This window comes from Lissotriton vulgaris, chromosome 1_1, assembly GCF_964263255.1.
Source record: "Lissotriton vulgaris chromosome 1_1, aLisVul1.2, whole genome shotgun sequence".
NCBI lineage: Eukaryota > Metazoa > Chordata > Amphibia > Caudata > Salamandridae > Lissotriton > Lissotriton vulgaris.
In genome coordinates, this window is record NC_141685.1 from 643408089 (window position 1) to 643431132 (window position 23044).

The following is a 23044-nucleotide window of genomic DNA, read 5'->3' on the forward strand; positions in this document are numbered from 1 at the left end:
TGGCAAACTGGTCCTTCTGAATCAGATCGGACTTTTCACTTACCACTCAGGATAGGCAGTGGGAACTGGGAAAGCAGATACAGTAGTTGAAGAACCTAGGGGCCACTGCAAAACAGCTGTGTGGCACTTACTGGAGGTACCTAGTGGGATTGTTGGCCCCCAGGGCCCTCAGTAATCAAGGGGACTTAATTCCCCAACTTAGAATGCACCAGGGGGCTTGTTTGCAGAGTCTGGCAGGGAGGGGGCAGGGCCTCCGGCGAGTTGACGGTTTCTTTTTTCTTTTTTTTCCTATATTAGTGGGAGGGGGGCCACGTGGCCCCCCTTACCTGGGCCAACCCCCGGCCTGGCAGCCTTTTTTAAATTTTGGGGATGGGGGCTGCGTGGTCCTCCTCCAGAGGCCAATTATGGCCCTTGGGACTCCATCCCCGGGGCCTGGCAACCCTCTTTTTTATTTTATTTTTTTGGGAGGGGGGCTGTGTGGTCCCTCTCCTCAGGCCAATTATGTCCCCAGGGACCCCATCATTGGGGCCTGGTCACTCTGTAGGGGAGCGTGGGGGATCCCCAATGCCCCCACGGTCCCAGCTGTCTCCCCGCCTCCTGCGGGAGCCGGCATTGCTTTTGCACAAGAGGAGCTGCTGGCATGCAGCTCCCCTTGTACAAAAGCAATTTGCTTCGGTTTTTGAAAGCGAGAGTAGGTTACCTGCTCTCGCTTCTAAAAACCAAAGCAGGAGATTGCTCCCGCTCTGCCATAGCAAACAAAAATGTCCCGAGGGTGGGCACCCCAGGACATTGCAGGAGTGGGCCCTGGGGTGTGGCAGTCCCCAGGGCCATCAGGGGCTCCTGGAGGAGGGCATGCAGCCCCCTTCCTTACTGTTTTAAGCCCTGGGTGGTGGTGGTCCCCAGGGTTCAGGGGTCCACATCAGACCCCTGCATTTAATTAAATAGTACCCTGGGTAGGTAGTGGTCCCTGGGGTAGTGTGGGGGGGAAGGAGCCCCCACACTTCATTTCTTTTATTTTAAGCCCCAGGGAGGTGGCGGTCCCTGGGGCTTGGGGAGGCCCGCAAGGCCTCACTGCACATTAATAAGGATTGCCCTGGGGAGGCCCCCCACACATTTTAAACATAAGCCCCGGGAGGTGGTAGTCCCCGGTGCTGCAGGGGGCTGTGTATTCCCATGCATAAACAATTAAGCCCTGGGGAGGTGGCAGTCCCCGTGGCTGCAGGCCCAGCTACATAAATAAGCATTGCCCCCGGGACAAGGCCCACCGCGCATCATTTTAAAAAAAATTCTCTGCAGGATTCACGCACCCAGCGCTAAATTCTGCCGATTTTATTTTAAAGAAATGCTTTTTTTGGGCCTGTGGGACCCCCTGAGAAGGCCTAGGGACTCAGGATGTTTCTACCCTGCCGCCTTTTCTTGTTTTTCACCCTTTTCACCCAACCTCGGTTACCAAGTCACAAGATGGCTGCCAAAACTTCCTGGTTTGGAGTGGTGGCAGCCAATCGGAAGTCAGCTCGTGCTCGGGAGGAATCGTGAATCCTCCTCGGTGCTCAGATATCGAATGTTTTCTTTTTTTAATTTGTCATGAACTACTTAACGTATTTACACCATTTAAACAAATGATCGCTTTCTGAACCAAGAGCTATGTTTTTGCGAAATTTGGTGTATTTCCGTTCAGCAGTTCCGGCTGTAGCTGTGTCTAAAAATCCTATAGAACTTAACTTATGGAAAATGCTTTTGGGACCTCCCTTTTTTCTCACCCCCGCTTGATGAATCACTCTGAAACTTTCAAGGCAGGAGCTGACCGGAGCGGACATTAGTTTTGAAAATTTCGTGAAGATTCATCAAATGGCACCAAAGATATTGGCAAAAGAAAAAATGCTTTTTGAATAGAAAATAGGTCCTAACTATAATTACCTACTGATGACCGCCAGTAGGTAATATATACATATATATTACTCACTGGTGGTCTCTTGGCATGCTGCTTGTGGGCGATGAGGTCCTCTTGTGTCCTGAGGACCTCAGAACACAAGTGGACTTCATCCTCTGAGCAGCAGTGCGCCATGAGCCGCGTTTGCAGAGTGATGTAAAAAGGAGTGTGGCCTCAGACCACCTCTCTGCAATCCAGCTCTGTGGTGCTTCCTTGAGGTACCTGGTGGGCTAGTAGGCCCCCAGGGACCCTCAGTATTCAAGGGGAATTAATTCCCCAACCTACAACGCGTCAGGGGGCGCATTTGCAGAGTGATGGAGAAAGGGGGCGTGGCCTGGTATGACAAGTTAGCAATCCTGCTGTGTGGGACTTACTGGAGGTAATAGGAGGGGTAGTTGCCCCCCAAGGTTGATGTTTGGGCTAACCACCCCTCCTGTTACATCCAGTAAATCCCACACAGTCGGATTACTAAGTGGTGTTCGGAGGTCACGCTCACCTTTCTCCACCACTCTGCAAACGCGACTGCTATGTTATAGTTAGAAATTAGCATTTAAAAAACCTTTGAAATTTACTGAAAAAAACATAGGCTTCAGGGACGTTATCGTTAGAAATTAGCATTTAAAAAACCTTAGAAATTCACTGAAAAAACTTAGGTTTTAGGGTCATTATAGTTATAAATTAGCTTTTAAAAATGCTTAGAAATTCTTGGAAAAAACCAAAGATTTCAGGGATGTTTAGTTAGAAAGTTGCATTTAAAAAACCTTGGAAATCAATGATGTCACTGACCATGTCATGAATGATGTAGTATGTGATGTCATCAGCAGTGCATTGCGGGGCGCAAGTTATAGTTAGCTCAACTAACTATAACAGCCTAATTTCTCTGGTTTTATACGAGTGGAATGTCCAACTAACTATTACGTCCCTGAAACCTATGTTTTTTTCAGTGAATATATATAATTATATATATATATTTATATATACATACATCCACACAAAGATTGCCCGCAACGGAAGGGCCACACACAGGAAGGTACGGCCTAGCATCTTTAATGGAGGCTGCTGCACAGGAACACAAAGAGTCGCCATAGTTCCATCATCCAGCCGACACGCTTTGTGCTTCGTGCACTTTTTCATCAGCTAATCATTACGAGCGTGCCTCTGGCAGTTTTTAAAGCATCAGTGTTTAATCGGGCAACTGCCACAGTGGGCGTGGCCGCGCCTGGCCTCGTGGTACCCGTAGTATTCCAGTGTTACTTCATACTTTTTACAGTCAAATAAAAAGCCCAGTAAGTTACTGTGACATCCTCATGCTGCTCCACAGTATCGTGCCACCTCGAATAACAGCACCTGCCCCTTTGCTTGATCCGCCGATTGGCGTCACATCGGGTCTGCCTTCAAGCAGCAGGGTTCCCTCCACTGCTCGGACCAGCCGTACATATCCAAGATTGCCCGCAACGGAAGGGCCACGCACAGGAAGGTAAGGCTTAACATCTTTAATGAAGGCTGCTGCACAGGAACACAAAGAAATGCCAATGTTCCATCATTCAGCCGGCGCGCCTCGTGCATCGTGAACTTTATCATAGGCTAATCCTATGGTAGTTTTTAAAGCACCAGTGTTCAATCGGAGCACCTGCCACAGTGGGCGTGGTCATTGTATATACATACATAGAGATGTGGGGAGAAACATTATACATTTTTCTTTACCTGTAAGTAATAGGTCTATTAGTCACTTAAAACCGTAAACACAGCACAATCATGCAAGAACAAAGAATAAATAATAAGTCATCATTGATCTACTTCAACTGTTAAATATCGTAATAATAGATCTTTACATTTTGTTTGAGAACTTCCTATCTGAGAAGATAAAAATGCCCAGAGCAAAAATTAGAAATCATGTGAAGGCTCATCTAACTGACAAGAACACTAAATGAAGTAGAGTAAAAGATAACAGAGCTGCCTATTATCGAGCTCCTAAATATACAGCTGTGGGTCGTAAAAGTGCTTTTGTGCAGGATAGGGGAGCAAGTGTAAGTACTGTGCTCAGTGAACAATGGGCATTAGCAAGATCAGGTAGCTATATACGAAACTGGGCTTTATTAAAATGCCAATGTGCTAATCAAGAGGTCAGGTGGAGCAAAATAACCGTGGCAGGACGGGATAGGGAACCACTGGTATGGGGGCCATAGCAGCCTGTTCTTAACGCTTACCTGCTCATGGAAATTTAATCTAAACATACTCTTTACTTCTATAAACTTACCTTGTAGATAGCTTGCTTTTAGATATGATATTTTTGTTTCGCGATAATCCTTATAGTTAATTTTCTGAAATACAAACACAGGGACACTGCGCGTTGTCCGTTTAACACTTTTTCTGCCTATGCAAATTCATCCACTGCTTTGTGTTTTTCATTCTTGAACACTGTAGTATTCTGCTGTCCACAGCTGATGCTTCATCTGAGCATGTTCTGGTGATTACAATACAGCCCTGCTAAATGGAAGTGAGACACAATGTTTCAGAACAGAGCTGTATAGCCAGACATCATGTGATGCATTTAAGTTTAACAATGAAGTTGAGTATATCTTAATGGATCATATGTTGCAAGTGTACCAGGGAGAATACAAAAAAAGCAAATAGCTACTGTCTGTGCCCTCCTTTTGCCTCAACAGCACGGCTCCATGATTTCAACCATTATGTCATGTTGCTATGGAAATTCATCTTTCAAAATGCTTATTGTTCACAAGATCTCCAATTGAAGGACACATAACTTCATACGGCTCTCATGACAGTTCAGGAAGGAAAGAGGGTCAACCAGTGTTATATGTTTTTTTTGCACTGTGGTGTCTGCAGCTCGTGCACTTATCAGTAAAGTAACAGAGTTTGTGTATGTGTATGTAGACCGCTTGTTAGACCTGAAATCATTGGCGTGAGTCTCCCTTCCATTTTTGACAGATCGCCTCCTCTGTTTTGATATGTTTTTGCTGGTTATATGTTTTGGGCACTGTGCAACTGCAAATCAGTGCCACAGTTCAAGTGCTCCCTATGTTAAATTGATGTAATAATTAGTGATTTCTTGATTGGGTTATTTGATTTCCTTTTCCGACCCTGGTACAGTGCACCATGTGTGCCCTGGTTGTGCCACCCACAGAAGCAGCTTGCAAAGAGTGTCCCAGGCTTGCCATTGCAAGGCCTGTGTGCAGTCTGTTACTGCCATGTCGACTTGGCCAGTGCACCCACTTGCCAGTCCCTAAACCTTCCCTTTGCTTCATATTAGACACCCCTATGGTAGGCCCAAGGGCAGGGTGCATTTTAAGTATAAGGCAGGACATGCCCTGGTGTGTGTAGCATGTCCTAATAGTGAATTACAGCAATTTTCGTTTTTCACTATTCAAGGCTACCTGTTCTCCATAGGCCAGAATGGGCAGTTAGATTATTACATTCTTATAATCCTAACTGACTCAAGGAACACAGTAGAAATTCAAATTTAGTATGCCTGAACTCAGGATAATAAAATACATCTTTTAGTAAAGTTGGTTTTAATATTCTGTGTTTGAAAATTCCACTTTTAGAAAGTAAGTATGTTCTTTCCTAACTGTCCAGGCCTGCCTCTGCTGGGTTGTGTATTCCTTGTCTGGGTTTGTGAGTGACAGGGCTGAGGGATTCCAGGAGACAGGCTGGGGCAGCCTGGTGGTGAATAGAGAGATCTGAATCTAGATGGGAGGGAGGAGTTGCACCTGGGACCTGAATAGGGCTGGGCCTTCCCTCTACAATGCTGTCTCCACCCCCTGTGGCTTGTCTGATGTCTCTGCACTGCACTGTGAAAGGAAGAAGAGAGTCATGTAAACAAAGTGCTCAGGAACTGGTTTGGACTAGGCCTTCAGAGAACAAAGAATTTTGGGGTATAAATATTGGGACCCTGATCCCAAGAAATTAGATCAATTCTGGAACAAGAAACCTTTCTGCCAAGGAGAAGAACCAAGGAAGCTGCAGGAGTTTGGACTGCCCCTCTGCCAGTGTGCTGTTTGCTGGGTTGGCCTGCAGTGGTTGCTTCATTTCCAAGGGAAAGGAGAATGAACTTTTTAAGGACTTTCATCATCTACAGAATATTTTCCAAGGGCTTGAACTGTGCTGTCCTCCTGCTGAAGTCTCAGGGACAAAAGACTTCACCTCCAGCTCCCCCTGTGAATTTCCTTGCTGGGAATTCTATCTACAGACATTTGCATGTCGCTGGGAGCTGGAAGCGAGACGCATCGAGAGGAAGTGTGTCGCCACCGCAGTTGAGATCGTCGCATCGCCAGAGAAACGTGGCGCCGCATCTCCCTGGAAGTGTGTGTTTATCGAAGCTGCCTGCTGTTGCATCACCGGAGAAGCGTGACGCCATCGAGAGAGTCGCCATCGCATTCCCGGAGAAGTGTTTAGCAGGGCCTGTTGCGGCTCCAAAGTACAGAGTCGTTGCAAGGCTGCCAGGGCATCATCACATCATCATCGCATCGCCGCATCAAGGGCGCCATCTTCTCGCATCGCAACTGGATCATCGCATCGCATCAAGGCGCAATCTAGCACACCACAACAGGCTCGCAGGCCGAGAATCTACGCATCACCTCCGCACCAGTAAGGCTCACGACGAGTCCCCTACTCTGCGCAAGCATTTAGGCAGGACGCAACCGTTCTCTTGAATCACGGAACCGATGCATCTCCCCTTTTGCAAGCCTTTTGTCCACATTGCGTTACGCATCCAGGCACTTTGTTGAGAACTTTGTCGCATTTACCGTCAACTTGAACTAAGCAACGTTTATCATCTTTAAGTCAACTTTTAGTATAGTATTGTGGATTTTTGTAGTTTGTGTTCTTGTGTTAAGTCTATATAAAGAATACTTATTTTTATAGAACCTTTGTTGTGTCCATCTGTAGTGTTTTCACTGTATTACTGTGTATATTCACAAATGCTTAACACACTGCCTCTGAGATAAGCCTGTCTGCTCGTGCCAAGCTACCAAGGGGGTGAGCAGGGATTATTAAGGAGTGTAATCCCCTTATCCTGACTTAGAAGTAAAGGTCCCTATTTGGACAAAGGTGAATACCATTGCCAACTAGAGACCCCCAGACCTAACACCACTCATCCCTGAGGTCTATTCAGAGAGGCATTTTGGGGCACATAAAGTAGAGCTCCTGTAGTACTCTTCTCAGCACTCTGACATGCCTTTTTAAATTGGCCCCAAACATCTAAATATGAAAAAAGTGAATACTGATGGAATATTCATATGACAATAGTACAAACTGAAAAGGCTGTGGCCTCTTTACCCTTATATTACTAGGGAGTTTGACGTTTCGGAGATGATTCACAAAAGCATGTACGAGTATTTAAAAAGCACTCCTGTAGTACTATATTATCCTATGCTTATAAGTGCTTTTGGGAATCAGCCCAGTAGAATTTTCAAATATTCACTTTTCTAGGTTTTTACTGAACTATCACAGGAGAACAAGTAAGTGGATAAAACGGCTTGTGGATTTGCGGAGTAGGGGAGCCACCACAGTGGGGTTCCTGTGCTATTTTGTGACAGAGAGAGACTGTGTCCTGAGTCTGGGTGATACAAGAAAGTGTTGAAGGGAAGGAATCTAGTGTGATATGATGCTGGGCAGACCTGACAAGCAGGGCTGGACTGACAGTAGCGGGCACTGGGTGTTTTTCCCGGTGGGCCCTCATGGTCGGGGCCGGTTTTGGAACCCTGGGGGTCTGTTTTTGTTACCCGGACGGTTTTGAAATTTCGGTCGCCTGTTACAAGAGCTAGAGTGGTGAGACGGCAGTGCTGCTTTCCACTAGGAGCAGCACATGATGTTCACTGGTTACAGGCATCCAGATAAATGCTAATTGCATCAACAAAGTAGAGACAGCGGAGTCTCCCATGGCGTAAAATACTTGCTGAGACAGAGGACCAGCACATGGCATGCACTAGCTACAGCCAGCCAGATAAAGTCAGATAAAGCCCATTGAGTCTACCGAGTAGCCACAAAGGGGCAGCATATCACATGCAATGGTTACAGGCAGCCAAATAAATGTCCATTTGGCCCACAAAGGAGCAACTGAATGTCACACCTGGAAGTTGCTGCTTACAGGCAGTCAGCAAACATGCCAAGTAGAATTTCCAGAAGCAACAGAGGAGTAGCTCATGGCGTGCACTAGTTACAGGCATCCATTAAATGTCCATTGGACCCACCTGATAGTGACAGAGTAACTTTTAGTTTATAAATTGATATACCACAAGCATCGCATATATTTTGTTTAAAATGTTGTACAGTACCAGGGTCTTTCTGGGTGGTACGTGAGGATTGTTTCTTTTAGATCTTGAAGATGGTAGATCTTTGGCATTTTTGATGGGAGTGGTGTCAACTGCAACTGGGAGAGTACCGATCTGCTCCAAGGACTTTTCCTTGCCCAGACAGGAGAGTCACTTCCGGCAGTAACTTTTTACCTCAGCCACTCTTAGAAAGTTTTTTGCGTGCTGAATGCTTCTTTACACCCTAGCTACATGTCCTTATAAGCATTTCATTATATATTTTATTTGTTTGCCACCTGCTGCTGAGTACTTTTACATCTGCAGGTTCACACCTGCAAATCAATTTCTTCTATATATCATTTGTTTTCAGGATGAACCTTGACTGATATACTTGGGGCCTGGAATTCTGCTGACTGTATCCTGCCGACTCTGGGACCTCACTAGCTGTGATGCGCTGGTTGATGGTTGTATGCCCGTCTCATGCACATTTGCAGCCCTTTTATCTCTATGTCAAAGAGGGCAAGAATGTGTATATAAAAGATAACTTTTCCAAATTCCATACATGATGTACATACTTTAATAGTTGTCTGTTTTAATGATTAGAAGAAGGAGACAGTGTAGTGAAGTTGTAGGGGAGACTAGTTTCATGTTGTAAAAGGTCAGGTGGTTTCTCTTTTGCAAATGGAAGTGATATTCAGTCTCCCCACCACTCCTACCTTGTTGTACTTCCCCTACATTGGGATTTTGGGGAGGGACCGCATATGATAAAAACCTTAAGTTGTGTACAGAACTAGTAGACCTTGCTGTGCTTTGCCCCTGTCATTTGGAGGATTCTACTGTTGCATACAGCTCCCATTTGGGTTTGTTGTTATTAAAGGTTTTTTCATTGCTGGTTGCCAGGCTTTCCTCTACTTTCTTCCTCCCCCTTACCTTTTAACCCCTATCAAAGGGAGGGGAGGGTAAGTGGGGCAATATCTTGTTTCCTGTTTGTAATATGTTTAGAGTTGAGATTTCTTTGCTATACACCAAATTTGCCCCAGTGCATGGAGCAGGATCTGCGGCTGGGACAGGTTGCTGCTCCACTGGTTGATGTACCTGAGCCCATGGTCTTCAGGCGGATCTTTCTTTAATATTTATGAATAAAATGTCCTTATATTGTTGTTACACCTCGCCTGGGGCTACTAAGTTTAACGTGCATCTCTACTGTAAAGTAACCCTGGGCGAAGAACTACGCTCCGTTCGCGGAGATTGCGGAGTTTCGTCAACTCCGCGTTCCTCGGAGTACGTGTAGCTGTCGATTACTCCGCGATCCGGTGCGTAGCGTAGTTGTCGCGCGCTGAATAACATTATCGCGTGCGCGGCAATGGCTTACCTTGGTTCTGCGTTCGCTTTTTCCCGGTCGCGTGTGCCACCATGTTTGTAAACCCTCCCGTGCGACTGTGCGAACGCGATGACGTCATTTGGATGCGCGATAGCGCCATAAGGACGCGCGAGGATGCTTGTTGGTAAGATCGAGTTGCCGAACACGCAGAACCTGCAATCTTGCACAGAATAACTCGCGAGCATGTTAAAAGTTAAACCATAATAATAAATTACCATTTTGGTTAGCAAAAAAGTGAGAAACCCCTTAAAGTTGTACCTTTGGCTGTATGTTTTGGGGGGAAGGACTCCTCTTTCTGTTTCTACTCTATTTTTGAAGATTAAGGAGGAAGGGCTCTTGAGTTTACAACTTCCTGTTCCTGTCCACCAGGCTCCTCCCAGTGCTTTGTCCATGAGGTGCTCACTTTCATTTGGATTTTGAGCTGGCAGGATCACTTTCTGTGTGTGTTGGCTGCATTACTGCTTTTTTGGGATTTTATTGAGGACTTTTGGATTTTGAATTCTCTTTTTCAAGTAAGTTTCAGTAATGTATGAGTGAGTATGATGTTGTAGACTTGTGTTTGTTTGATTTTAGTTTTTTTAACTACAGTATTCATTCCTGGATTTAAATTATTGATGGGTGCCTGTACCCATGAGGTCCCAACTTGTATTTCTTTTTAAATTTCATCCAGGCTACATAGAGAGGTACCCATGGGTAAAATCATAATTCTGTGGTCTGTGTTTAAATTTTTATTCAAGTTTGTAAACAAACATCATGGCTGGCATTGGATTATGGTCATCATTATGCAATAGCAATGTCTGTTGTGGAATTTCTGTTTGTGTAATTTAAATGTTTTTTATTTTTTTTAAGCCAATAGCTGACCCTAGTACTCCATGTAGTTAGTGTGTAGGCATGTTTGAGTTCATTGCATTAACTTTCTGTGGTTGGCCTGGCCATGTGTTGGCGGCCATTTTATGTTTCCCAGCCACTTTGCTCTTGCCATAGGCCTCCAAACTTGTGGCCTACTCTGCCAGTAGGCCAGAGGTACTAGTCATAGGGTCATGAAAGTTAATCAACTGTTTTTGTGGTGTACCCTTAATTAGAAAATCATGGATGACTTGGTTTGATTTAGAAAATCTTATTTTTATGTGTGGGGTATGTCAGGTTTTGGGTGTGTTTAACTAATCTGTCAATTTCTGCCATTAGGTAACCCTAGGAATACAGCTTGGGTAGTTTTGGTAACTTCGCACAGTGTGAGAACGTGACCTTACATTTTTTGTCTTGTTCGCACGCTCAATGTACTGGCTGGGGAACGCGATAACGACGTTTCATTCGATTCGCGCTGCCGAACACGCCGATTTTGCAATCTCGCGAACAATATGTCCTGAGTTGCATAAAAGTTCCTCGAAAATGTTTAATGTGTTTCTTGTGCTACAAAAAGTCCTCATTTATGTGTCAATTGGTTGTAGTTTTGTCTTATTGGAGCATGGACCACAGTTTCTTTCTGTCCTCTATGTAATGATTTCTTGTTTATGGTTGGGGTGACCAATTTGGGCGGTGGTGTGTCCATTTTGTGAAGCTAAGCATTGTCCCTTTGCCATAGGCATTTATTATCTGTCTTCTCTTTCTTTTCATGTTGTTGTGGGTGGACAGGCCATGTGGTGGGGGCCATTTTGTGTGTACTTCCTTTGTGATGATTTACCATGTTGTTGTTGGTGGACAGACCATGTGGTGGCGGCCATTTTGTGTATGCTTCCTTTGTGACTGATTTTGCCATGTTGTTGGTGGCCATGCCATGTGGTGGAGGCCATTTTGGGTACATCCTTTTTCCATGTTGTTGTTGGTGGCCAGGCCCTATGGTGGCGGCCATTTTGTGTGTCCTTCCTTTGTGGTTTTGCCATAGGAATCCAAGGTTTTCGACTATTCTGGCAGTAGGGCAGAGGTACTACTACTCACAGCCATAGGTGCATTCAAGTTAATCAACTCTTTTTGTGGTGTATCTTTAATTACATCGTGTATGGCTTTGGATTGCTTCACATTTTTTTATGTTGGTACTTTCAGCTTTTAGTTGCTTGTGTGTAACTAATATGGCACTCCCTGCCAGTAGGTAACCTTAGGAATACTGCTCGCGTACTTTTGATAACGTCGCACAGTGTGGACACGGGACATTACATTTTTTGTCTTGTTCGCGCGCTCAATGTACTGGCTCGGGAACGCGATAACGACGTTTCATTCGATTCGCGCTGCCGAACACGCCGATTTTGCAATCTCGCGAACAATATGTCCCGAGTTGCATAAAAGTTCCTCGAAAATGTTTAATGTGTTTCTTGTGCTACAATAAGTCCTCATTTATGTGTCATTTGGTTGTAGTTTTCTCTTATTGGAGCATGGACCACTTCCAGTTTCTGTCCTCTATGTAATGATTTCTTGTTTATGGGTGGGGTGACCAATTTGGGCGGTGGTGTGTCCATGTTGTGAAGCTAAGCATTGTCCCTTTGCCATAGGCTTTTATTGTCTGTCTTCTCTTTCTTTTCATGTTGTTGTGGGTGGCCAGGCCATGTGGTGGGGGCCATTTTGTGTGTACTTCCTCTGTGATGATTCTGCCATGTTGTTGTTGGTGGACAGACCATGTGGTGGGGGCCATTTTGTGTATGCTTCCTTTGTGACTGATTTTGCCATGTTGTTGGTGGCCATGCCATGTGGTGGAGGCCATTTTGGGTACATCCTTTTTCCATGTTGTTGTTGGTGGCCAGGCCCTATGGTGGTGGCCATTTTGTGTGTCCTTCCTTTGTGGTTTTGCCATAGGCATCCAAGGTTTTTGACTATTCTGGCAGTAGGGCAGAGGTACTACTACTCACAGCCATAGGTGCATTCAAGTTAATCAACTCTTTTTGTGGTGTATCTTTAATTACATCGTGTATGGCTTTGGATTGCTTCACATTTTTTTCATGTTGGTACTTTCAACTTTTGGTTGCTTGTGTGTAACTAATATGGCACTCCCTGCCAGTAGGTAACCGTAGGAATACTGCTCGCGTACTTTTGGTAACGTCGCACAGTGTGGACACGCGACATTACATTTTTTGTCTTGTTCGCGCGCTCAATGTACTGGCTCGGGAACGCGATAACGACGTTTCATTCAATTCGCGCTGCCGAACACGCCGATTTTGCAATCTCGCGAACAATATGTCCCGAGTTGCATAAAAGTTCCTCGAAAATGTTTAATGTGTTTCTTGTGCTACAAAAAGTCCTCATTTATGTGTCATTTGGTTGTAGTTTTGTCTTATTGGAGCATGGACCACTTCCAGTTTCTTTCTGTCCTCTATGTAATGATTTCTTGTTTATGGTTGGGGTGACCAATTTGGGCGGTGGTGTGCCCATTTTGTGAAGCTAAGCATTGTCCCTTTGCCATAGGCATTTATTGTCTGTCTTCTCTTTCTTTTCATGTTGTTGTGGGTGGCCAGGCCATGTGGTGGGGGCCATTTTGTGTGTACTTCCTTTGTGATGATTCTGCCATGTTGTTGTTGGTGGACAGGCCATGTGGTGGTGGCCATTTTGTAGGTACTTCCTTTGTGCATTTATCATTGGCCTCCCTGCTTTTGGTCTGATCTGACAGTAGGCCAGAGTCCCAGAGGTAGTAGTTAGCGGGGCTGCTTTATGTAGCTGTTTCTATTCGGTCTATTCAATTACCATCATTAGGGCATGTGTGTATGCCATTGCATTCCCAAATTTGTTGTCTGGGCAGGGGTGTAGGTAACTTTTTTGTGTGTGTAATAATTGTATGCCTTGTATGTGTTTTTGCGGTGTAGGTTTCCAACCTCTTAGCCATGGGGTATTTTCCTTGCATTAACCTGTCATGTGTAGCAGGCATCCTCCTTTTTCTGTCCATATTGGTATATAGGCCTGCTTGACTTTATTATTGGTTCTTTCTGGACTTCATGTGGCTGGGAGCTGTGGTGCTGGTAGTATTAGTCTTCTGTTTTGTGTTTTATACATTGGCCTGTGTGTCTTTCAATTGTTCATGTTGGCTTACTGCTTGTTTGACTGATGTTGTTCTGTCTTCTTTGCTTGTAGGTGCACAAAAAAAGACTGAGGAGGTGCTGGTTGTTTTCATCCATCGCCCGTTCTACTGCCAGACGGACGTCCTTCAGTTGTACGCCACGGGTGGTGTGTGACTCATCTGACCACACATCTCTGCAATTTGTGCTACTGAGTGCTGCTGTGTGCTGACATCAGAAGAAGATGGGCCCTAAGAAAGCAGGTACCAGGTCCTCCACCACCAAGAAAGTTGCTGAGAAGAAGGTACAGAAGAAGGAAGTGTCACTTAAGTCTGGTATGGACCCCAAAACCTTTTTTGGGCCCCCAAAAGGTACGCCTGCAGCAGCGGTGTCCGGGGTGCAAGCTGGGGCCAGCACATCCGCATTAGCGGGGGCAAGCCACCAACCCAGGGCCAAGCACATGAGGGTCGAAGAGGTAGCCAGCCTTGTGTTACAAAGCAGTGATACTGAGCCTGAACTAAACTTATCGCTGTCTCAAAGTAGTACACAATCCATGCAAGATGAAAGTGCTCAACAACCACCGCCAGCAGTAGATGTTCAACAACCACAACCACTTCCCGCAATAGTTGTTGAACAACCACAACCACCGCCCGCAATAGTTGTTCAACAACAACAACCAAATCCCACAATAGTAGTTGTTGAAGAACCACAGCCCGCTATAGTACTTCCTCAAGAACAACAACCACCATCTCCGCACGCAATAGTAGTAGTTGTTCCTCCCGATGTCGGGGCAGTTCAGGAAGTAGAGCCTCATTCCGAGCAAGAAGAAGAGGAAGCCACTTCTGGAGGTGATCTATTGTCTTTCAATTTACCAAGGGAAGGAGGGTTAGTGGCAGTGCATCGAGTTCTTCGCCAAGCATCCCTTCAGATGACCTTGATAAGGAATGGCATCCACGACTATCTGAGCATTCAAAGGAGAGACATCCCAAGACAAGGCTAGGAAAAAGGAAGGATCCACCAAGGCTTGAACTTATGGAGGTCGATGTAGGTGAGCAGGATACTGCTGGTGATAAAGACGGGTCTGACACTGTCATCATCACGAGCGTTATTCCTGGTGCAGAGGATGTAGAGACCAACATTTTCACCCTATCCAGAAGGGCTGCGATTAGTGATGAGCAGGTAGCACGTATAACTCCTACACACTCAGCACCCAAAGTAACACCAGCTCCCATTTTTTCATCAGCGAAGGCCCGGCAGCGTCCGACATCCAGCACAAGCGCCACCTCAACAGAAGGAGGTAGTGGCAGTACTAGTACTGAGCTGTCACATAGGGAAATTCAACAAAAATCCTCCAGTTCATCCGGCATTGTAAGTGGGTCCTCTTCCTATGGCAGGGGACAAAACTTTAGCTCCCCAGTGTGGGATTTTTTTACGGTTCACCCACATCAGGAGAACATTGCTATATGCACCATTTGTCATACCAATGTTAGTCGTGGTAAGATTGGTACAAACTATGGTACTGGAGGCCAAACGACCCATTTGAAAAAAACACACTTAATTCAGTGGGAGAACCACCTTGCAAGCTTAAAAAATGTAAGCACTGGTGTTGGTGGGGATACAGTACTACAAGGTCCACTCTTGGAAGAAGAGGGAGACGATGACCTTCTATCTGGGAGTGGTATACAAGTGAGCCCTGTCGCCAGCACTGGAGTGGTGCAGTCCAAATCCTCCGCATCAGCAACTTCTCAGTGGCACCAGAGTCAGCCGGAGACACCAAGGAGGGCAAAGTCTGCGTTGAAAGGTGGTTCGTCTAGCAGAACAGAAAGAATTACCAAGCAGCTTACCATTACTGGCATGTTTAGGCAGGAGGGAAAGTACGAGCGGAACCACCCAATAGCACGTTTGTACAATGCGAAACTTGCAAAAATGTTGGCACTCGACCTTCTCTCATTTTCATTTGTTGAGGCAGTGGGATTTCGGGAATTAGTGGCAACACTCTCCCCAAAATGGGACGTTCCCAGTCGCTACTATTTTGCAAGAGTTGCTATTCCAGCACTACACCACGGCTTGCTGGAATTGATTGGGAAAGCCTTACAACAGAGTGTTGTCCATTGTATCCACCTGACAACAGACATGTGGAGCAGTCGCGAAGCCACAGCAGATTACATGTGCATCACCGCACACTGGATCTCTTTTGCAGGTGTTAAAGACAAGTTAACTTCAGGCCTTCTTGACTTTGCTGGGATTTTTAATGATACTCGCAGACATGCAACTGTAGCCATGTTTGGTATGGAGAAAAATCATACTGCTGAAAACATTTTGTCTGAGTTTAACAGCAAGGTCTTTGAATGGCTGAAACCAAGAGGCCTTAAGATTGGTTTTGTTGCCACCGGCAATGGCAGTAATGTAGTGAAGGCAATGAGAGGAGGACAGTATTTCAGGGTACCCTGTTTGGCACACTGCATTAACTTAGTCGTGCAAGACTTTCTGAAAATTGAAGCCAAAGTCAGCAACATACTGACCATCTGCAGAAGAATATGCACGCATTTTAACCATTCTTTTAAAGCACGGAAGCTGCTACGCGTCATTCAGCGGGAGCATAAATTGCCAGTAAAAGCACTGATCCAGGAGGTCCCAACACGTTGGAACTCTACTTATTTCATGCTTGAGCGTCTCTTTGAGCAGTACATACCACTGAATGCTTATGTCATGTCAAGAAGATTAGTGGATCCTACTGTTAATCTTAAAACCCTGACCGTTGAGATGTGGCAGTGGGACATCATTAAATGCTTGACAGAGATGCTACAACCTTTTGAGGTCTTCACACGTGCAGTTAGCAAGGAGGACTGTACTATGGGCCAAGCCATCCCATTGTTGTACATGCTCGAGCAACAGCTGAAGGAGGTCTGTGAAACATACGAAGGTGACGAAGAAAAAGTTGATGCATATACCTTGGCCAAGGCCTTAGCCAACCGCTTATCTGTAAATGCAAGGCTTCAAATGATTGTGTCAGATCAACATTACATAACTGCAACAATGTTGGATCCACAGTACAAATTGTTTGTCAGCAGTAGCGCAGTAATTCCTTTTTCAGATGGGGATATTGCCAATTACAAAACTTCCATAGCTGTGGAAGCTAATGATTTAGAAACTGAACGGCTGTTACTTAAAGGCCTGCCAGTGCCAGCCCAGGACAGTCAAAGTACTCCAGGCCATCCTCCTGAGGCAAGTTCATCAGAGCATGAGAGCAGTGCGTCCGCTTCCCAGCAGGCACCAACAGTACCAAAAGCAGCACCTACACGATCTGATTCAGCAGACACAACCAAAAGCATAACTGCTTTTTTTCTACAAAAAGGGATGGGTAAGTCTGTTGCTGTTGCAAAGGGGAAAGAGGACCAGCAAAGCCGAGCACCAATGAACACTGAGCGGATGGTTCAGGCCTATCTGGATGACACAACAGAGGTGTTCATGGAGCAAAGCCCATTGGTCTATTGGTATGAAAGAAGGAGACAGTGGCCAGTGCTGAGCAGGCTGGCGATAAAGTATCTGGCTTGTCCTGTAGCCAGTGTCCCTTCTGAGCGGGTTTTCAGTGCTGCTGGTGCCATTGTGACATTGAAAAGGACCAGTCTCTCCCCCAAAAGCGTGGAGAGGCTGACAATGATAAAAATGAATCAACACTTCATACCACCAGACTATACTGTACGTGAATCAGAGCAGGATGAAGAAAGCGAGCCCGAAGATATCATCACTACTGTGTTACGTGACCTACTTCTGTTTGAACCCCCAGAGTTTGAGGACGAACTCCTCTTCCCTGACAAATAGGCTTTTAAATTGTTACTTTCTCCCTTCTTTTATTTGTGTTATTTATTTTCTTATTAAAAATGGCTTTCTGGTGCAAAACTGCTAATATTAAAAACCACAACCAAATCCATCCCCACCACTCATTCTTTTTATGTACCTACTGGAGTTGCACACCTGTGCATTTATTTTCACTGTATATTTTTATTTACCTCCTGGAGTTGCACGCCTGTGCATTTATGTTCCATGTTGACTGCACTCCTCAGAGTCTTGCTCCATCTTCTTGACTCCCACTCAAGTCAATACAATTCCATCTTGCCAGCCATACATTGGATGTTGTAGATGGAGTATAGTACAATAACAATAATGTAGCCTCAAACAGTCCCTCCATAACAAGTGAACCGTACATGACTACAGCCATCCTCTATTTCATTTGAAATCTGCAACTCATCACTGCCTTACTGAGTCTTAAGGCTACCACCTCTGTCTGCAGGCATTCATAGACGACTCTTCAGTGTCAAAAGAAACTTGAGCAGGCATCCACAACTGAAGTCAACTTGTTGTGACTCGCATTACAAAGGCTCGGCAGCATCTGTGATCAATCATCTGACAGTGAAAGAGAAGAGCAAGACAGGTATATTAAATGAATGATGCCATGCATTGCATTGGATGTATTGTTTTGCTGACTCTGAGCAAATGCATGGAGTTGAAGTATACTAGTAACTTCAGACTCACGTGATAGCCAATTTTTCCATGTTATTTAATAATATAAATTATTTACGCACTTGTGTTCCTACTACTACAGATGCAGTCAGGACTTAATTTATCGTAGTCACTCACTACAGACTGAGTTGCTGTTGCTGATAATGATGGTGACCACCATATCTTTGCTGTCAGGCAGTTGGATCTGGGCTGATTGATGTACGATGTTTCTTGGAGTGGAATACAAGGTAATAAATACAAATAAGAGGCACAGCACAGTAGACCCAGGCTACTACATGTGTGTGCACTGTGCAGTGGTAGAGTACAATAGTGGTATGATTAATGACTGAGAATGACGCATTGATTTTGTTGATTAATTTTGTAAATGCTAGGTTGCTTTTTTTTCATTCACCTTTCTGTGGCTCTGTGAAATTTTTAGGGAAATGCAGTTTGTATTACGGGCGGCCCTGTGTCGTCGTGGGCCTGTTCTGTGCTGGCTCCTGTCTTTTTTTGTACTTCTAGATTAATAATGATGTGCAACTAGTAGACTTATACATATTGTATCCAAGCCGCCTCAGTCTGAAAGTCCTCTCATACGACTACTCCTCTTGTATTATTTTTTTTATCTTTACTGTATTACAATTTGTTTAGGTCATTCACATTCTTTTGTATTTGCCTTTTCTTTTTCAGGCTGGACGTTTTTCACCCACTGCTATTATACTATGAGCATCAACTCACCCTTACCACTAATCCTCATCATCAAGCAATTGGATGGCGGGAAACCAAGAATGATATTCAGCGTGGCCTTTTCTTACGTTTATTCCTTACATTCATTGGCTAGTGGATCAACATCATAAATCATCGTCTTCATTGTTTTGCTTTTGTTGTCTCCATGCGTACTGTTTTTCTTTCTCAAACCTTTCCCAAAACCCCGTACCCATCCATTCAACAAACCCTAACCCTCTTCCCCCGGGCTGCGTGGTTTCGTTGAGGTGTGATGTTTCTTACATTAAATATACACCAACAATTTGATCACGCGCTTGCTGGGGCAGATGTGGTGAAAGCAACAATAGTGAAATGTCAACAAGGCATGGCCAGGATCTTCTTCGGCTTCCCAACTCAAGCTCTGTGTATAATGCCAAATAATTTACCATTACCATCAAACAACGAATACATCTAATGAATTGGCGTAATTGTTTGGGTTTAAGTTTAAAGCATTATGATTTAGAAAAGTTTGACGTTGCCGTGAGTACTACAACTACAGTTGAACTTCTTATCTTCTCTTGCACTTAGTTTCCAGTCCCCAAAACCATTGTTTTGTTTCAGTTTAGCAGTTGCAATATTGGGTCAGTCGTGTAATGTACTGTACTTACTTATACTACCCCCACATTGTCTGTCACGCAAATGACTGCCTCTTTCTTTTTGTCTCAAAATGGTACTGGCAGGGTCTGTCTACTACTACTATCACAGAAGTTCAGAACCACAGATTCTTCTCCATTGTCTTGGGAAACAAATGCAGCCCTTGCAGTGCCACACTTCATCATAAATCATCATCAGCAATCACAGGTAAGATAAGTTTGCAGTGAGGTATAACGCAAGACAGACTGGTAGTTCTTCTAATACTACAAATATAACTCGGTGAGGGTTTACCGCATCTATCTGTCTGCATGTTAAAGATGTGGGCAACATATTTTTTTATTAGAAAGCACTGTCCGCCGACCTGCATGGCCAATTAAACCTTGCGATGTTGCACAACGTACATTATTTGGTGAAACAGTCCCCCCTCCAACCCCCCAAGAAACGCAAATGAACTTCAAATGTTTTCTTTTGAACAGAACTTTGTGTCTCGTTTATTTTTAACATAATATAAATAAAGATGATACAAAAATAAAATATATATAAATCTTACCCCACAGCTGTCCCTACCCGCCTCCCCTAACCCCAACCAAATTTCCACGTTCAATGTAATGTAAAAAACCCCAACACCCAATTCCCACCCACCAACAAAAGGATTGAAAAAGGGGCAAACAACAAACAGGGTCCATCTCAAAGCCGGCGGGCTTTTAAGTGTTTATCAACCATGATCTTCACACACTCCTCTATTTGAGTATTTGTCTGACTCTGAGCCTCCAGCCTGGCTACCCGGAGGAGAATCTTTCTTTGGAATTGGCGGCACCTACATTGGCATGCATGTTGTTGTGGGGGGTGGCCGATGCTGGAAAAATCTGGCGGCGGGCGGCTGCCTGACCACGCCGACGTACTTGTGCAGGCTTGGGGGCCGGGGCATTGGAAGAGGCAGCAGCTGCTGCCGCCGCCTCCTCCTCCTCCTCCTCGGCCTGAGCCACCAGCCGGCGGTAGGCCTCAACGATGGCCTGCAGTTTCCGCTGCCGGGCCCGGACTGCCAACTCCTTTCTCGTTGGTTTTGAAGGAGTAACTATAAAGAAAGAGACAGAATTGTTGTAATCCAAAATCCCAGCAAATCAAGAACACAAAATGTATTCAACACATAGTGGCACAGTACAGTAGCACTAGCAAGCAAGCTGAGTACAAAAAATGGTGTTTTATCTATCTTGAACATTTTACGTCTTATATACTTAATTTGTTTGACTTTTTGGCACGGCATTATGCCTGCCCTAGTAGCATAGCATGGGTGTACTTCAACGGTCACACACATACGAACACCTGTCTTTTTTCATATCTCGTTTTTTTATATCATATACTCTGTGCTTCCGGGAACAGTGACAGTCTCAAACTAACATTAATTAACAGGGGCCAGCTAGTACTAGTAAATGTCTAGTAGAGACTATCATTCTTTATATCGCGCAACAAACCTTAGGTGGTTTGTGTTTCGCCAGCAACGACCCGGAATGCATCCAGTCGTCCCCTCCTTCCCTTGCCTTTGGGTTTAACCAAAACACCGCTGCTGACACTAGTATCCACTACCCACCGATTTTGGATGTGTCTCCCACCCACGCAGGCAGCTGTGTTTTCCCCTTTCTATGCTTCCACAACAACCCATGCATCCAACTGCTATCAGCCACCTGCATTGCTGATTCCAAAGTAACCTTCTACATTAGATGATTGGTGCTTTTTCCTTGCTCCTTTCATCATACTTAAAATCAATCTCCTTAGTGTTAATCCATCGTGGTCATGTAATGTTGTGGATAAGACTTTTTTAGTCTGCCACCAACCTTTCACAGCTGAGTTGTAGTCACATAGAAGAGGCCTGTTATTTTATCAATTCTCGCCGGTGGTAATGCTATTGCTAAGCTTGGTAATGACAAAGGTGGCGTCATATATTGTCCAGTAGAACTTCAAGTTCATTATAAATATCAGAGTACAGTGAGGAAGTTTTCCCCACCCACCAAGTAATGCGGATCACTATTGAATGTAACTTACCATCGCCCACCGTTGTTGGCTCCTCCCCCACTGCTGCCGGTGCTGGTGTAGGTGCCTCTGGTCCTCCATTCCCCTCCGGGATCGCCTCTGCTGACGCCGTCGCAGCGCCGTTGTCCCCGTCGGCACTGGTAGATGGTACCGGTTCTGCACAAATAAAAATAAGTACACCTTTTTAGATGGATGCACAACCCCCATTGTACTTGTTCACCAAGAATGGAGTTCTGCAAAACAGTTAAGTACAACGTAATCAGTAGTAGTCCACATTGCCTAGTACAGCAGAGTAACTAACTCACTACACATATTAGCATTCATTTGTTATGGTATGGTACCCAAGCTCATCTCATCTCTACTGCTATTCTAGTCCTTGGAAAGTTAGACTGAACCATGTAACCTAACCAGTTTGTACATCAATGTCTACAGTTTTGCGCATGCTACCTCGCAGCTTGTTGCGCAGTCCGAGAAGACGCCTTTGAGGCCACATGATTGTTCAAAGCATACACCTGAAGAGTTTGGAAAATAAAAAGGCCCGTATTTACTTTTTGAATGTGGATTGTGGAATCGAGTTTGCTTACAGCCTCAGGTTACACCTTTTTTTTAGCATGACTGCAAAAAACTTGCATAAATGTATTTAATTTTTTCATACTGTCTAACGTGCACCACTTTTGTCATTATTTTTCGGCAGATGAGAAGATTTCCTTCTACGAAGCAAAGATTTCCAGAGCTTACCAAAAAGAGGCATATGTAACCAGTATACGTTCAATGGTGAGGGGTCTCCGACATTTCCCACATTTCCCTATCGTGCACTGGTAGCTGTACAAATGTAGATTACTTTATTCAGCCTTTTTTAACTCTGGATTTTTTCTGGTGGCCCTTGACGTATTTCACGGAACAACTTAAAAACATTAATGTTACTTACTTAGTTACTTCTAACAAAATAAAGGTTTTGAAGTACCACATTGACTCGGAAGTATATTTTCTGTGTCTGTTGTCTTGTAGACTTACACGAGAGAGTGAGCAAAAGGGGGTTACTTAGGTTATGGATTGTGTAATAAAAGCATTTGGCATCTTGGTATTGGGGTTCAGGAAAGGGGTAATTGAATAGTTGACCAATGACTGAGCCCATATAGGTTGTCGTTCAGTAAATTGTGGGTTCCTCAGAGTTCTGTGACTGAGGTGTAAGACTGTAAGTAAGTAAGGTCCAACCTGCCTATCACCAACATCCAATTTTGTGGTGCATACATAGTTATGTATGTGACTGCATAGAAGAATACCCGCAAGAGTAGTAGTGGTATACTAACGCTTACAAAATACTAGACCAACATCTGGATGCATACTTGGTTGGTGTCAATTGGCAAAGAAGAGACATTACAGAGGAAAAAGCATAAGACAGGAGTGGACCCTGTGCCTTCCGCTATTCTATCACAGATTTTTTGAAAAGATTAATACCTTAACTAAAGAGTGGGCAACAGGCCAAGCTTACCTACAGACAGTCTAGTAGTAGCACAGAGAGTCATAGCAGAGGCTCTTTGAAGGAACAGAAAGGCAGGGACAGATAGTGATACCCAAAATTTTGAAAACATAATCAAAA